This window comes from Oncorhynchus masou, chromosome 31, assembly GCF_036934945.1.
Source record: "Oncorhynchus masou masou isolate Uvic2021 chromosome 31, UVic_Omas_1.1, whole genome shotgun sequence".
NCBI lineage: Eukaryota > Metazoa > Chordata > Actinopteri > Salmoniformes > Salmonidae > Oncorhynchus > Oncorhynchus masou.
In genome coordinates this window covers 78,888,190-78,903,494 of record NC_088242.1, presented here as the reverse complement: position 1 = coordinate 78,903,494, position 15,305 = coordinate 78,888,190, and the positions used below count along the sequence as shown (strand labels likewise).

The 15,305-nt window shown below is 43.8% G+C and overlaps 2 long non-coding RNA genes across 3 annotated transcripts; one reads left to right on the top strand and one right to left on the bottom strand.

Annotated features, from left to right (window-relative positions):
• Positions 1 to 1,709: 1,709 nt before the first annotated feature.
• Positions 1,710 to 13,444, bottom strand: LOC135524515 (uncharacterized). Of its 2 annotated transcripts, XR_010452969.1 has the most exons (6): positions 13,080 to 13,444; positions 3,218 to 3,469; positions 2,805 to 2,876; positions 2,490 to 2,665; positions 2,108 to 2,246; positions 1,710 to 1,780 (listed from the first exon to the last, which is right to left on the bottom strand). It is a non-coding gene; the product is annotated as an uncharacterized LOC135524515 (long non-coding RNA). The 2 variants fall into 2 exon arrangements; XR_010452968.1 differs by having other exon boundaries at positions 2,805 to 3,469.
• Positions 7,587 to 14,179, top strand: LOC135524516 (uncharacterized). The gene is made up of 3 exons (XR_010452970.1): positions 7,587 to 7,861; positions 13,946 to 14,059; positions 14,139 to 14,179. It is a non-coding gene; the product is annotated as an uncharacterized LOC135524516 (long non-coding RNA).
• The last annotated feature ends 1,126 nt before the right edge of the window (positions 14,180 to 15,305 follow it).

The window sequence follows — 15,305 nt, the reverse complement described above, 5'->3', positions numbered from 1 at the left end:
TAAACTACTGGCACACAGCTCGGACACCCATGCATACCCCACAAGACATGCCACAAGAGGTCTCTTCACAGTCCCCAAGTCCAGAACAGACTATGGGAGGCACACAGTACTAAATAGAGGCATGACAACATGGAACTTCTACACCTGCATTGCTTGCTGTTTGGGGTTTTAGGCTGGATTTCTGTACAGCACTTTGAGATATCAGCTGATGTAAGAAGGGCTTTATAAATACATTTGATTTGAAATTTGATTTGAACTATTTTCCACATCAAGTAACTGACGCAAGCAGTAAAATTAGACTTAAAAAATATTAAAAAACACCTTATGGAACAGCGGGGACTGTGAAGCAACACAAACATTGGCACAGACACCTGCGCACTCAACCCGGCCCCTGCGCGCACACACACAGACACACACACACGATAACATACATACATACACATGGATTTAATAATGTAGATATGTGGTAGTGGTGGAGTAGGGGCCTGAGGGCACACAGTGTGTTGTGAAATCTGTGAATGTATTGTAATGTTTTTAAAATGGTATAAACTGCCTTAATTTTGCTGGACCTCAGGAAGAGTTGCTGCTGTTTTGGTATACATCCAGTCACGACAAAGATAACTCAGTTGACGGAGAGGAAGTAAACCGCTCAGAGATTTCATCATGAGGTCAATGATGACTTTAAAACTGTTATAGAGTTTAATAGCTGTGATGAGAGAACTGAGGATGGATCAAAAACATTGTAGTTGCTCCACAATATTAACCTAATTGACAGAGTGAAAAGAAGGAAGCCTGTACAGAATAAAAATATTCCAAAACATGCGTCCTGTTTGCAACAAGGCACTAAAGTAAAACTGCAAAAAAATGGCCAAACAATTAACTTTTTGTTCTGAATACAAAGTGTGTTGTATTTGGGGCAAATCCAATACAACACATTACTGAGTAACACCATATTTTCAAGCATAATGCTGGCTGCATCATGTTATGTGTATGCTTATAATTGTTCAGGACTGCGGAGTTTTTCAGGGTAAAAAAATTAACAACATGGAACGAAGCGCTGGCAAAATCCTAGAGGACAACCTGGTTCAGTCTGCTTTCCACCAGACACTGGGAGATGAATTCACCTTTCAGCAGGACAATAACCTAAAACACAAGGCCAAATCTACACTGTACTCTTAGAAAAAAAGATGCTATCTAGAACCTTAAAAGGTTCTTCATCTGTCCCCGTAGGAGAACCCTTTTTGGTTGCAGGTATAACCATTTTGGTTCCAGGTAGAACCCTTTTACAGAGGGTTCTACCTGGAACAAAAAAGGGTTATCCTATGGGGACATCCGAATAACCCTATTGAAACCATTTTTACTAAGATTGTGGGGTGGCTGACCAAGAAAACAGTGAATGTTCCTGAGTGACCGAATTACAGTTTTGACTTAAATCTACTTAAAAATATATGGCAAGACCTGAAAATGGCTGTCTAGCAACGATCAACAACCAATTTGACAGCGCTTGTAGAATTTTTAAAAAGAATAATTGGCAAATGTGGCACAATCCAGGTATGGAGAGTTCTTAGAGACTTACCCAGAAAGACTCACAGCTGTAACCTCTGCGAAAGATGCTTCTACAAAGTATTGACTCAGGTGTGTAAATACTTATGTTAATGAGATATTTATGTATTTAATTTACAATAAATTAGCAAACATTTATAAAACATGTTTTCACCTTGTCATTAGGAGGGTATTGTGTGTAGATGGGTAAGAACATTTCATCCATGTTGAATTCAAGCTGTAACACAACAAAATATGGAATAAGTCAAAGGCTATGAATACTTCTGAAGGCACTGTACATAGCTACCTCAATGACCTCTTACCCCTTGGTACTGGTACCCCCTGTATATAGCCATGTTAATTTTTTTATTGTCACTCTGTATTTATTCTTCTTGTCACTATTTTGAAAAAGTATTTAACTCTGCATTGTTGGAAAATGACCTGTAAGTAAGCATTTCACTGTTCGTCTACACCTGTTGTATACAAAGCATGTGACAAATACAGTTGTATTTGATTTCATGTGAAATAATTCTCTACCATTAATCAAGCCTTTACAGTGCTTTACCTGCTCAACCACAGTTTGAGAATATGTATCGTGCACATGGCATCAGAGCAGTAAGCAAGGTATTCATCTTCATCCTCCTTGGTCATAGTGGGCTGTTTTTTCTGCAGCACTGCTGTTTCTACTGAAGGTCCTGGGTCTCCTACAGATATATTATGTATTACATTATACTCTATAACAGCAATACAGACCAACATTAGAAAAATACAGACATATCTATCAAAATTAAAACCATCTTTTATAAATGTATGAACTAAGTAATACTACATCTTTGTTTGTTTTTGTCAACAACACATTTTTATGACACAGTTATTGTCTGTAAAGAACCCTTTAGTTCTTTAGATTTTATCCTATGTTTATCTGATTATGGTGTGTTTTGAAGTACCCTCTCAAAACGAGCATGTATGAGGTTGGCCTTATCGACAAGTCACTTCTTCAGGTCAGCTGTATAGCAGCCTGTCTGGTCAGGTTCTCTGGGTCACCCAGCTGGGCCTGAAACGGTGCTAAGATGTCCAGCTTCTTCACCGCCTGTCGAAGACGCTCCTCTTTGGCCATCCTCTCCTGGACATGACATGAGGTAGAGAGGAAATACTGTAGGGTAAGAAGGCGGCACCGAGTGTCAGTCAGCCTTCTGTGATGAGAGGGTGAGTGTAATTCTTACTAGTGCCTCTCAGTGACAGCGTGCTCTCTCATTCCTCACTGTGTTGTAGATGGAGATGTAAAGCTCAGTACTGCCCTCTTCTTGTTCTCTTACACCCAGTATTCCCCTCACCTGAGTAAAAATATTAACTGTTTATTACTTTGATATTTCTCTAATATGAAGACATGTCAGAAAAGGTCTAGTACACCTCTTTCTCAGACTCCTTGATTTTACCACATTCTCCTCCTCCATCATATGGACTAACATTTCATACATATTCTTACTTGGCTTCTAAAATGGATCTACCTGAAAGCACATACATAAAGTCCATTGGACAAACACCATAGTTACTTAACCCACATAACGGAAGAACATTTTATCTCAAATTGCTGGTGGCACCAAATAGATGATCAAAGCCAGGTGTAAATTCTGTAGATTGTTTAGCTACTGTTTATTGCCCCTGAAGATTACACCTGAAAGGTGGTTGCCAGGTGAATAGGTGGGAGCCATCTGAAGGGTGAAGGAGTGTGGGTTCTGGGAATCCCCTGAATCTCTGGGCTTGAAGTTTCTCCAAGCAGGAATAACCCAGTCATCCTCCCCTTGATATGTCACTTGGATCCTGTCCTCAGACACCAGGAAGATCCATTCTGCTACATCCTCCCCAGCTGTCTTGGACCCGTCTCGATTGAACCACTCCACCACCTGCTGCTCATAACCTGTACAGCCTGAATTTAAAATGGATTCAATTGAGATGGTGTTACTGGCCTACACACAATACCCATAATGTCAAAGTGGAATATTTCTTTGTCATTTTTACATGGACTCACTCTGTGACCAATAATCGTGTTTAACATGATTTTTTGAATGACCACCTCATCTCTGTACCTCACACAATTATCTGTAAGGTCCCTCATTCAAGAAGTGAATTTTAAACACAACTTCAAACACAAAGAGCGTGTTGAGAGCAGGTCAAGAGTTTCAAGTTCCTTGGTGTCCATATCACCAACAAACTATCATGGTCCAAACATACCAAGACAGTCGTGAAGAGGGCACGATAAAACCTTTTCCCCCTCAGGAGACTGAAAAGATTGTGCATGGGTCCCCAGATCCTCAAAAGGTTCTACAGCTGCACCATTGAGAGCATCCTGACCGGTTGCATCACCGCCTGGTATGGCAACTGCTCGGCATCTGACCGTAAGGCGCTACAGAGGGTAGTGCAAACGGCCCAGTACATCAAGGGGACAAGCTTCCTGCCATCCAGGTGGTTTCAGCCCATAAAATTGTCAGAGACTCCAGTCACCTAAGTTAGTGCCAAGTCTAGGACCAACAGGCTCCTCAACAGCTTCTACCCCCAAGCCATTAGACTACTGAACAATTCATAAAAATCGCCACCAGACAATTTACATTTTCAATTGCTAGACTAATGGTCATGAGCACTCAGCTCAATTTAGCTAACACTTCCCAGCCTAATTGTAACCAAATATCCAAATGGAGATTCAGTGAAAACAATAATCTGACATTGATAGATTTTGTCAAGACGAGATCCCATGCTTTTCTCAAAGCAGGACAATGGCGCTGTCCCAATCAAAATGGTGCTAAAATTATAGTTAACACACACAGCGATTGCTTTACCTTTATTAGAGTGGTGGATAACTTTGGGAGTTTCACGTAGCCACGGCTATGAACTAAGCTGCGCATTCAGTTGACTACAATTTTTTTGCACGAGCGCAAAAGATTAGAGTCTGACCCAAAATCATTTGATCAATGGAGTTGATCAAGAATGGTTCACAGCTTCTACCCCCAAGCCACTATCTCACAGTCATGTCCCAGCCACCATTCACAATCACACTTATCTTTGTCTAAGTTTGACCATCCTAAGGTGCCTCTTGTTTGATATATGGCATGTCCTTATAGGGAAATTGGGATTAAGGAACAGTTTGATGGTAAGTAGGTGACATTATAGCCCAATTCTGTAGGCTAAGTTATATTCCACAGTGGGGGCAAGCTGTAAATCGAGGGAGCGGGTGTCCGAGTCCATGGTTGTATTCTCTTTCCTTTCATTGGAGCCTCATCGTTGCCTCATTGATCCTCAAAGAGGCTTGTGAATTGAAATATTGGTGTTGCCATGCCAGGCAGTCTGCTGCCTTTTATATACACAAGCAAAGGTGTTTGAGTAATTATGGTGGGGACATTGGATTCCCAACATACACTACTTGACCAAAAGTATGTGGACAATTGCTCGTCGAACATCTCAAACATCTCGCCTGTCTTACAATTCATCCCAAAGGTGTTCGATGGGGTTTAGGTCAGGGCTCTGTGCAGGCCAGTCAAGTTCTTCCACACCGATCTTTACAAAACATTTCTTTACGGACCTTGCTTTGTGCACTGTAGCATTTTCCCTTCACTGGACCTAAGGGGCCGAGCCCGAACCATGAAAAACAGCCCCAGACCATTATTCATCCTCCACCTAATTTTATAGTTGGGATCTGCCAAACCCAGATTTGTCTGTCGGACTGCCAAAAGGTGAAGCGTGATTCATCATGCCAGAGAACGGGTTTACACTGCTCCACAGTAAAATGGTGGAGAGCTTTACACCACTCCAGCCAACCCTTGGAATTGCGCATGGTGATCTTAGGCTTTTGTATGGCTACTCGGCCATGGAAACCAGTTTCATGAAGCTCCCAACGAACAGTTGTTGTGCTGATATTGTTTCCAGAGGCAGTTTGTAGTGAGTGTTGCAACCAAGGACAGACGATTTTTACACGCTATGTGCTTCAGTATTCGGCCGTCCGTTCTGTGAGCTTGTGTGGACTACCACTTCGTGGCTGAGCTGATGTTGCTCCTAGATGTTTCCATTTCACAATAACAGTACTTACAGTTGACCAGGGCAGCTCTAGCAGGTCAGACATTTAACGAACTGACTTGTTGGAAAGGTGGCATCCTATGACGTTGCCACATTGAAAGTCACTGAGCTCTTCAGTAAGGCCATTCTACTGCCAATGTTTGTTGATGGAGATTGCATGGCTTTGTGCTCGATTTTATACACCAGTCAGAAAAGGGAGTAGCTGAAGAAGCCGAATCCGCTAATTGGAAGGGGTGTCACATACTCATGTATATATAATGTACTTCCATTCATTTTTTAAATGACTCAGGATATGACCCAGATGAAAACACGGAAGGCGGATAGTACAGTTCTCAGATGATTTATTACAAACATAGGGTAGGCAAAGGGCAGGTAGAGGTTTGTAATCAGGTCAGAGTCAGACAGGTACAGGACAGCAGGAAGGCTCAGGGTCAGGGCAGGCAGAGGTTCGTAATCAGGTCAGAGTCAGACAGGTACAGGACAGCAGGAAGGCTCAGGGTCAGGGCAGGCAGAGGTTCATAATCAGGTCAGAGTCAGACAGGTACAGGACAGCAGGAAGGCTCAGGGTCAGGGCAGGCAGAGGTTCGTAATCAGGTCAGAGTCAGACAGGTACAGGACAGCAGGAAGGCTCAGGGTCAGGGCAGGCAGAGGTTCGTAATCAGGTCAGAGTCAGACAGGTACAGGACAGCAGGAAGGCTCAGGGTCAGGGCAGGCAGAGGTTCGTAATCAGGTCAGAGTCAGACAGGTACAGGACAGCAGGCAGAATGGTCAGAACTAGTGCAACAGGAAGGTGGGAAAGAACCCTGGTAAGACCTGACAAGACGAACTGGCAAAAGACAAAGAGAAATACAGGGGATAATGGGGAATATGGGCAACACAATACATCACAAAACAACAAACAGGGTGTCTTTCAATTCTGATCTGCATTTTTTAAAATTATTTTTCTTATTGTTTTATTATAAACATTTTAATATTTGTCTAATGATTTAGCAATATCAGAACTTGCAATATTTGGTTACATGACCTTATGTGACCTATCCCCCCCTCCAATCAGGCATTATTATGCAATTTTTTAGTTTAGGGGGTGTGTCACAATATCTATCAATTTAACCACTTTTTCAGTAAAACATTTTTCCACAACCACTTTTTCAGTCAAATATTTTTACTCAACCATCCATTTCATAAATGGGAGACATTAGAGATGTAGAAAAACATGGTTATACTTCGTTATCCCTCGGGTAGGGGTATCTCAAAAACTAAAGCCCTTTGAGGATTGGCCACTAGTCTATAAAGCAACAAAGTAACCAAACCAGTGGTCCTCTCCACGAAAAAGGACAGCATAGCTGCATTTCCAGAAACTTTTTATTTATTTTTTTACATCACATGGGAATAAATATCACAAAAAACCGTTGACAACACAATAATAAGGTTATAATAAAGGCTCATTGTAAAGGAACTGGCTTCTGCATTTGGCTCGTTTGACTGTCATTATATTTATATAACATAAGAAAACATGTATTGCAAGATTAACACAATGCTGGTGATATTTAGCAAACTATATATGTTTTTTTTCACATAGATTTTTCGTTGGTAACTAATATTTTGACATCTCTAAATGTCGGATTGTTAATCATTTGCCTTGGTACCATTGTGCAAACAGCCTGGACGGAATGGAATTTATACAACAATCAATAGGTCAATGAGTAGGTAGGTAGGTCGGTGGTACACGTCGTGTTTGTCCCCCTACTGTATGTGTGTGTTGTTTACATTTTCATATAAATGCAGGTAAACTACTGTAACACGTATTACTTATACTTGGTAGAAGCACACAGATGCGCTTATAGCAGGACATAATATGTGCATCTTTATCATGTTGATTCTATTTCTCCTGTGCGGGAGAGAGGTGGGACGCGAAATCGGAGGGAAAACGTGAGGTTAGTTATTCGTTGTCGGAACACACTTCGCTCCGACTACGAATAACTAACCTCACGTTTCCCTTCTGATTTCGCGTCCCATCTCTCTCCCGCACAGGATTAATAGGCCAGTTCTCCTCCTGACCCAGTGAGACAAGACAACACTGAGCTTTAAGAAAGAGTTGGTCAAGATTTGGACATAATGGGATACGCATACTGCTGTACCGTGCTCGTTATAGGACACCTTGCGCGACACCAATCTACTGGATTTTGGCTCTTCCCACCAAGTGTCAAACTTCCAAACAAAGTGGCAAACAATAGCTCTCAGCCGGTTCTTATAGGTGAGCATTTATATTTATTGCTAGAGAAATAGATCATAATTAAGTTTGCTGTGATCTGAAAATCCTATATTGGGGATTGTCATTAGATTATGTTCATGTTTTATATGATTGTGTACTTGGGGTCCGAGGACAATATTACAGTGGCCTCCATCATTCTTAAATGGAAGAAGTTTGGAACCACCAAGACTCTTTCTAGAGCTGGCTTCCTGGCCAAACTGAGCAATCGGGGGAGAAGGGCCTTGGTCAGGGAGGTGACCAAGAACCCGATGGTCACTCTGATAGGGCACCAGAGTTTTTTTATGGAGATGGGAGAACCTTCCAGAAGGACAACCATCTCTGCAGAACTTCACCAATCAGGCCTTATGGTAGAGGGGCCAGACAGAAGCCTCTTTTCAGTAAAAGGCACAGGACAGTCCGCTTGGAGTTTGCCAAAAGGCACCTAAAGACTCTCAGACCTTGAGAAACAAGATTCTCTAGTCTGATGAAACCAAGATTGAACTCTTTGGCCTGAATGCCCAGCGCCACATCTGGAGGAAACCTGGCACCATCCCTACTGTGAAGCATGGTGGTGGCAGCATCATGCTGTAGGGATGTTTTTCAGCAGTAGGGACTGGGAGACTAGTTAGGATCGAGGGAAAGATTAACGAAGCAAAAATAAATCCTGCTCCATAGCACTCAGGACCTCAGACTGGGGCGAATGTTCACCTTACAATAGGACAATGACCCTAAGCACACAGCCAGGACAACGCTACCGGCTACCGGTTCCGGGTTGGAGCGAGCGGTCGCATCTACACTTCGGTCCGCAGGTAGTATAACTTTTCATTACATTTTCATTACATTTCATTATAGTACAACGGTTTGATTTGTCTAATCTTAGCAATTTCATCTTAGCTAGCTACATAGCCGTCTTTGTATCAAAGATAATTGCGTAATTATCGTATTTCGTGTTAACGTAGTCTACACTGCTATCTGCCCAGCAGCTAGCTAAGCAGCTAGCTAACGTCCACTGTCTACCAGCACTGTAGAAACTATTACACTCAACTGAACGACTCGATTAGTGTAGTGTTAGCTAGCTACATAGTTGTCTTTGCTGTCTTCGTATCCAAGATAATTGTGTAGTTTAGAGTGTGTAGACTTAGAGTGATTATCTTAATTTACCGAGGTTAGCTAGCCAGCTATTTGTCGTCCTTAACGTAGGAGATGCTGCTAGCTAGCTAGCTAGCCAACAGCTAGCCAACCTCTACCGAATAGAACTTCAACTACCCGGTCAACATTCCGCTTCGCTCCACAGGTAGTATCACATCTTCATTTCACTTCATTACAGTACAACGGTTTGATTTGTTTGATCGTAGCTAGCTAGCTACATAGCCGTCTTTGTATCTAAGACAATTGTGTAGTCTAGAGCGATTTTCTAGGTTAGCTAGCCAGCTATTGTCGTTCTTTTAACGTAACGTAACGCAATCAACACTGCTAGCTAGCCAGCTAGCCCCCGAATAGCAGCACTGTAGAAACTATTACACTCGACGGAATGACTTGATTAGTGTAGTGTCAACATCACAGCCACTGCCAGCTAGCCTACAAAGTCAACAACGCAGCCACTGCCAGCTAGCCTACTCCAGCAGTACTGTATCATTTCAATCATTTTAGTCAATAAGATTCTTACTACGTAAGCTTAACTTTCTGAACATTCGAGACGTGTAGTCCACTTGTCATTCCAATCTCCTTTGCATTAGCGTAGCCTCTTCTGTGGCCTGTCAACTATGTGTCTATCTATCCCTGTTCTCTCCTCTCTGCACAGACCATACAAACGCTCCACACCGCGTGGCCTCCATCACCCTAATCTGGTGGTCCCAGCGCGCACGACCCACGTGGAGTTCCAGGTCTCCGGTAGCCTCTGGAACTGCCGATCTGCGGCCAACAAGGCAGAGTTCATCTCAGCCTATGCCTCCCTCCAGTCCCTCGACTTCTTGGCACTGACGGAAACATGGATCACCACAGATAACACTGCTACTCCTACTGCTCTCTCGTCCGCCCACGTGTTCTCGCACACCCCGAGAGCTTCTGGTCAGCGGGGTGGTGGCACCGGGATCCTCATCTCTCCCAAGTGGTCATTCTCTCTTCTCCCCTTACCCATCTGTCTATCGCCTCCTTTGAATTCCATGCTGTCACAGTTACCAGCCCTTTCAAGCTTAACATCCTTATCATTTATCGCCCTCCAGGTTCCCTCGGAGAGTTCATCAATGAGCTTGATGCCTTGATAAGCTCCTTTCCTGAGGACGGCTCACCTCTCACAGTCCTGGGCGACTTTAACCTCCCCACGTCTACCTTTGACTCATTCCTCTCTGCCTCCTTCTTTCCACTCCTCTCCTCTTTTGACCTCACCCTCTCACCTTCCCCCCTACTCACAAGGCAGGCAATACGCTCGACCTCATCTTTACTAGATGCTGTTCTTCCACTAACCTCATTGCAACTCCCCTCCAAGTCTCCGACCACTGCCTTGTATCCTTTTCCCTCTCGCTCTCATCCAACACTTCCCACACTGCCCCTACTCGGATGGTATCGCGCCGTCCCAACCTTCGCTCTCTCTCCCCCGCTACTCTCTCCTCTTCCATCCTATCATCTCTTCCCTCTGCTCATACCTTCTCCAACCTATCTCCTGATTCTGCCTCCTCAACCCTCCTCTCTTCCCTTTCTGCATCCTTTGACTCTCTATGTCCCCTATCCTCCAGGCCGGCTCGGTCCTCCCCTCCCGCTCCGTGGCTCGATTTACTCATTGCGAGCTCACAGAACAGAGCTCCGGGCAGCCGTAACAAAATGCGGAAATGGAGGAAAACTTTCCCTGCGGACCTGGCATCCTTTACTCCCTCCTCTCTACATTTTCCTCCTCTGTCTCTGCTGCTAAAGCCACTTTCTACCACTCTAAATTCCAAGCATCTGCCTCTAACCCTAGGAAGCTCTTTGCCACCTTCTCCTCCCTCCTGAATCCAAACCCTCCCCCCCTCCCTCTCTGCAGATGACTTGTCAACCATTTTGAAAAGAAGGCGACACATCCGATCCTCGTTTGCTAAGTCCGACACCGGGTTCTGCTCACACTGCCCTACCCTGTGCTCGAGAGTTGGACTGGGGCCGCCCAACAACCTGCCCGCTTGACCCTATCCCCTCCTCTCTTCTCCAGACCATTTCCGGAGACCTTCTCCCTTACCTCACCTCGCTCATCAACTCATCCCTGACCGCTGGCTACGTCCCTTCCGTCTTCAAGAGAGCGAGAGTTGCACCCCTTCTGAAAAAACCTACACTCGATCCCTCTGATGTCAACAACTACAGACCAGTATCCCTTCTTTCTTTTCTCTCCAAAACTCTTGAACGTGCCGTCCTTGGCCAGCTCTCCCGCTATCTCTCTCAGAATGACCTTCTTGATCCAAATCAGTCAGGTTTCAAGACTAGTCATTCAACTGAGACTGCTCTTTCTGTATGGAGGCGCTCACTGCAAAGCACAATCCTCTCTCCTCTGCTCTCATCCTTCTAGACCTATCGGCTGCCTTGATACTGTGAACCATCAGATCCTCCTCTCCACCCTCTCCGAGTTGGGCATCTCCGGCGCGGCCCACGCTGGATGCGTCCTACCTGACAGGTCGCTCCTACCAGGTGGCGTGGCGAGAATCTGTCTCTCGCCACGCGCTCTCACCACCGGTGTCCCCAGGGCTCTGTTCTAGGCCCTCTCCTATTCTCGCTATACACCAAGTCACTTGGCTCGGTCATAACCTCACATGGTCTCTCCTATCATTGCTATGCAGAACACACAATTAATCTTCTCCTTTCCCCTTCTGATGACCAGGTAAATCGCATCTCTGCATGTCTGGCAGACATATCAGTGTGGATGACGGATCACCACCTCAAGCTGAACCTCGACAAGACGGAGCTGCTCTTCCTCCCGGGGAAGGAATTAGTTCCATGATCTCGCCATCACGGTTGACAACTCCATTGTGTCCTCCTCCCAGAGCGCTAAGAACCTTGGCGTGATCCTGGACAACACCCTGTTTCTCAACCAACATCATGGCGGTGGCCCGTTCCTGTAGGTTCATGCTCTACAACATCCGCAGAGTACGACCCTGCCTCACACAGGAAGCGGCGCAGGTCCTAATCCAGGCACTTGTCATCTCCCGTCTGGATTACTGCAACTCGCTGTTGGCTGGGCTCCTGCCTGTGCCCTACAACTCATCCAGAACGCCGCAGCCCGTCTGGTGTTCAACCTTCCCAAGTTCTCTCACGTCACCCCGCTCCTCCGCTCTCTCCACTGGCTTCCAGTTGAAGCTCGCATCCGCTACAAGACCATGGTGCTTGCCTACGGAGCTGTGGACAACGGCACCGCAGTACCTCCAGGCTCTGATCAGGCCCTACACCCAAACAAGGGCACTGCGTTCATCCACCTCTGGCCTGAGAATCCCTACCACTGAGGAAGTACAGTTCCCGCTCAGCCCAGTCAAAACTGTTCGCTGCTCTGGCCCCCCAATGGTGGAACAAACTCCCTCACGATGCCAGGACAGCGGAGTCAATCACCACCTTCCGGAGACACCTGAAACCCCACCTCTTCAAGGAATACCTAGGATAGGATAAGTAATTTGGTCACCACCCCCCCTTAAATGATTTAGATGCACTATTGTAAAGTGGCTGTTCCACTGGATGTCAGAATGTGAATTCACCAATTTGTAAGTCGCTCTGGATAAGAGCGTCTGCTAAATAACTTAAATGTAATGTAAATGTAACGCAGGAGTGGCTTTAGGAAAAGTCTCATAATGTCCTTGTGTCCCAGCTAGTGCCAGGACTTGAACCTGATCGAACATCTCTGGAGAGACCTGAAAATAACTGTGCAGCGACGCTCCCCATCCAACCTGACAGAGTTTGAGGATTTGAAGAGAAAAGTGGGAGAAGCTCCCCAAATATAGGTGTGCCAAGCTTGTAGGTCATACCCAAGAAGACTCAAGGCTGTAATCGTTGCTCAACAAAGTATTGAGTAAAGGGTCTGAATTCTAAATGTGACATTTCCATTTTTTTTTGTCAAAAATTGGGTATTGTGTGTAGATTGTTTTTTTTCTTCAATTTAATAATTTTAATAATAAGGGGTTAACGTAACAAAATGTGGTTAAGATTAATTAAGGAGTCTGAATACTTTCCAAATGCACTGTATATTTACATTATTTAGTAGACCAGAGCAACTTACTTTTATATGAATACTAGTCCTCTGTGGGAATCAAACCCACAACCCTGGCGTTGCAAGTGCCATGCTCAACCAACTGAACCACCCAGGATTCCTAATGCCACTTGCTGAGAGTTGGACTGGGGTATTCCTTTGTCAGCATTTGTGGGGCCAATCAGCATATCTGCCTGGAGAGGAGAAAGTGTTGGGTTAATAAATGTTTTGTGGGGGCAGTAATGCCACACATGATGTCCTAGGAGGTGCTGTGTTGGGGAACTGGTAGGGCTTGGATTAGGGTTGGGGCTCGTGTGTGTGTGAGATATATATATGGGATTGGTCAATGTCTTGAGTCTGTTTGATGGGACAAATCACACAAATCACAATCCTGTCATCCTCTTCTTTCTCATCTACCATTGTTGTATGCTCTTTTTCAAATACTTTAATTCAAGCTGTGCTGATTGAACAAGTTGGAGACAAAGTTCTAAAGGGTTATCACTTTTGACCAGTGCCTGGGAACCTAGGAAACCAACTTGAGGCCAAGATTGACAAGCCAAGTTTTCTGCATAGGATGTGCTACAAAAAGACTGACTTTTTCACTCTGGATTGACCTAAATATGTTCATGCCAATTGGGATTAACTGTTGGATTGATAATACAAGATGAGGGGGAGAATTAGTATATTCTACATATTAAACGTCATAATTCTGTTTAGATTAATGAATTCATTTCGATTTAATGTTTGAGCATTTGCTAATTGTATCAATAAATAATGTACTGTAAGAGAGCAGCATATAACCACAACTCTATTTATGATTTTTTGAATGTTTTAGTGGTTGGGATCATTTCCTTATGCAATAACATTCTGTACATACTGCATATTTCCTGCTACAGAATTGAACAACAGGACAACTGTTAAGACCTCCAATTCTGCAGGGGTGAAAGTGAGAGTGCCTGGTTTTGGACAAACATATAGTGTTGAGTTCTTAGACACCAACAAGCTGGCAGGTGAGAATAACCAATGAGGCCATCTTTTCCTGTAAATGTTTTCTTTTTAATTATGATTTCATTAAATTTGTCTTACCAGGTTATTTTCATACTATGGTTACTCATTTGGTCAACATTGGAACATTTGGTCAACATTGCCCCACTTGGAAATAGTATTCAATAGCAAGGTTGTCCAGAGTATCCGGGAAGGAAGATATGAGGAAGAGGATTATGAATTCCATGAAACTGATGAACTTCCTGTTGACCCCACTGTCATGCAAGACCGGCCCCTGTTGGATCAGCCTCCCAAATTTCTGGTTTAACAGTACAAAACACTTACCATTTAATATCTACAGTGCCTTCAAAGTATTCACACCCTTTTGACTTTTTCCACATTTTATTGTATTACTGCCTGAATTTAAAAAGTATAACATTGTTCCACTTTGACAATGTTTTTCAAAAATGTTTAATTAATAAAAAAATAAATGTCTTGAGTCATTAAGTATGCAACCCCTTTGTTATGGAAATTCTAAGTTCAAGAGTAAAAGTGTGCTTAACAAATCACATAATAAGTTGTGTGGACTCACTGTGTGCAATAGTGTTTAACATGATTTTTGAACGACTACCTCATCTCTGTACACCACACGTACAGCTAATTGTAAGGTCCCTCAGTCTAGCAATGAATTTCAACCACAAAGGCCAGGGAGGTTTTCCAATAACTCCTTAAAAAAGGGCACACATTCGTAAATGGGTGAAAAAAAAGAAGAAAAGCAGACATTGAATATCCCTTTGAGCATGGTGAAGTTACAAATGACACTTTGGATGGTGTATCAATACACTCCATCACTACAAAGATACAGGTGTCCTTCCTAACTCCGTTGCAGGAGAGGAAGGAAACCGCTCAGGGATTTAACCATGAGGACAATGGTGACTTTAAAACAGTTACAGAAGTTAATGGCTGTAATAGGAGAAAACTGAAGATGGCTCAACATTGTCATTGTGAGGTAATTAATTTGGAATTCAGGCTGTAAGGCAAAATGTGGAATCAAGGGGTAGGAATCGTTTGACGGCACAATTGTTCTACAAACATTAAGAAAAATGTAGTAGTTAGTCCTGAGAAACTTCCATTAACAGCCCTCCATGGTCCAACACAAACTCTGGACATCAAAGGGTCTGGTTAGTTTTATAAAGAGGAATGACAAACCACACACATGCAAAGAACTCTGAGCCCTGTGTTTAGTAAGTAACTTATTGTCATACTTGAGTA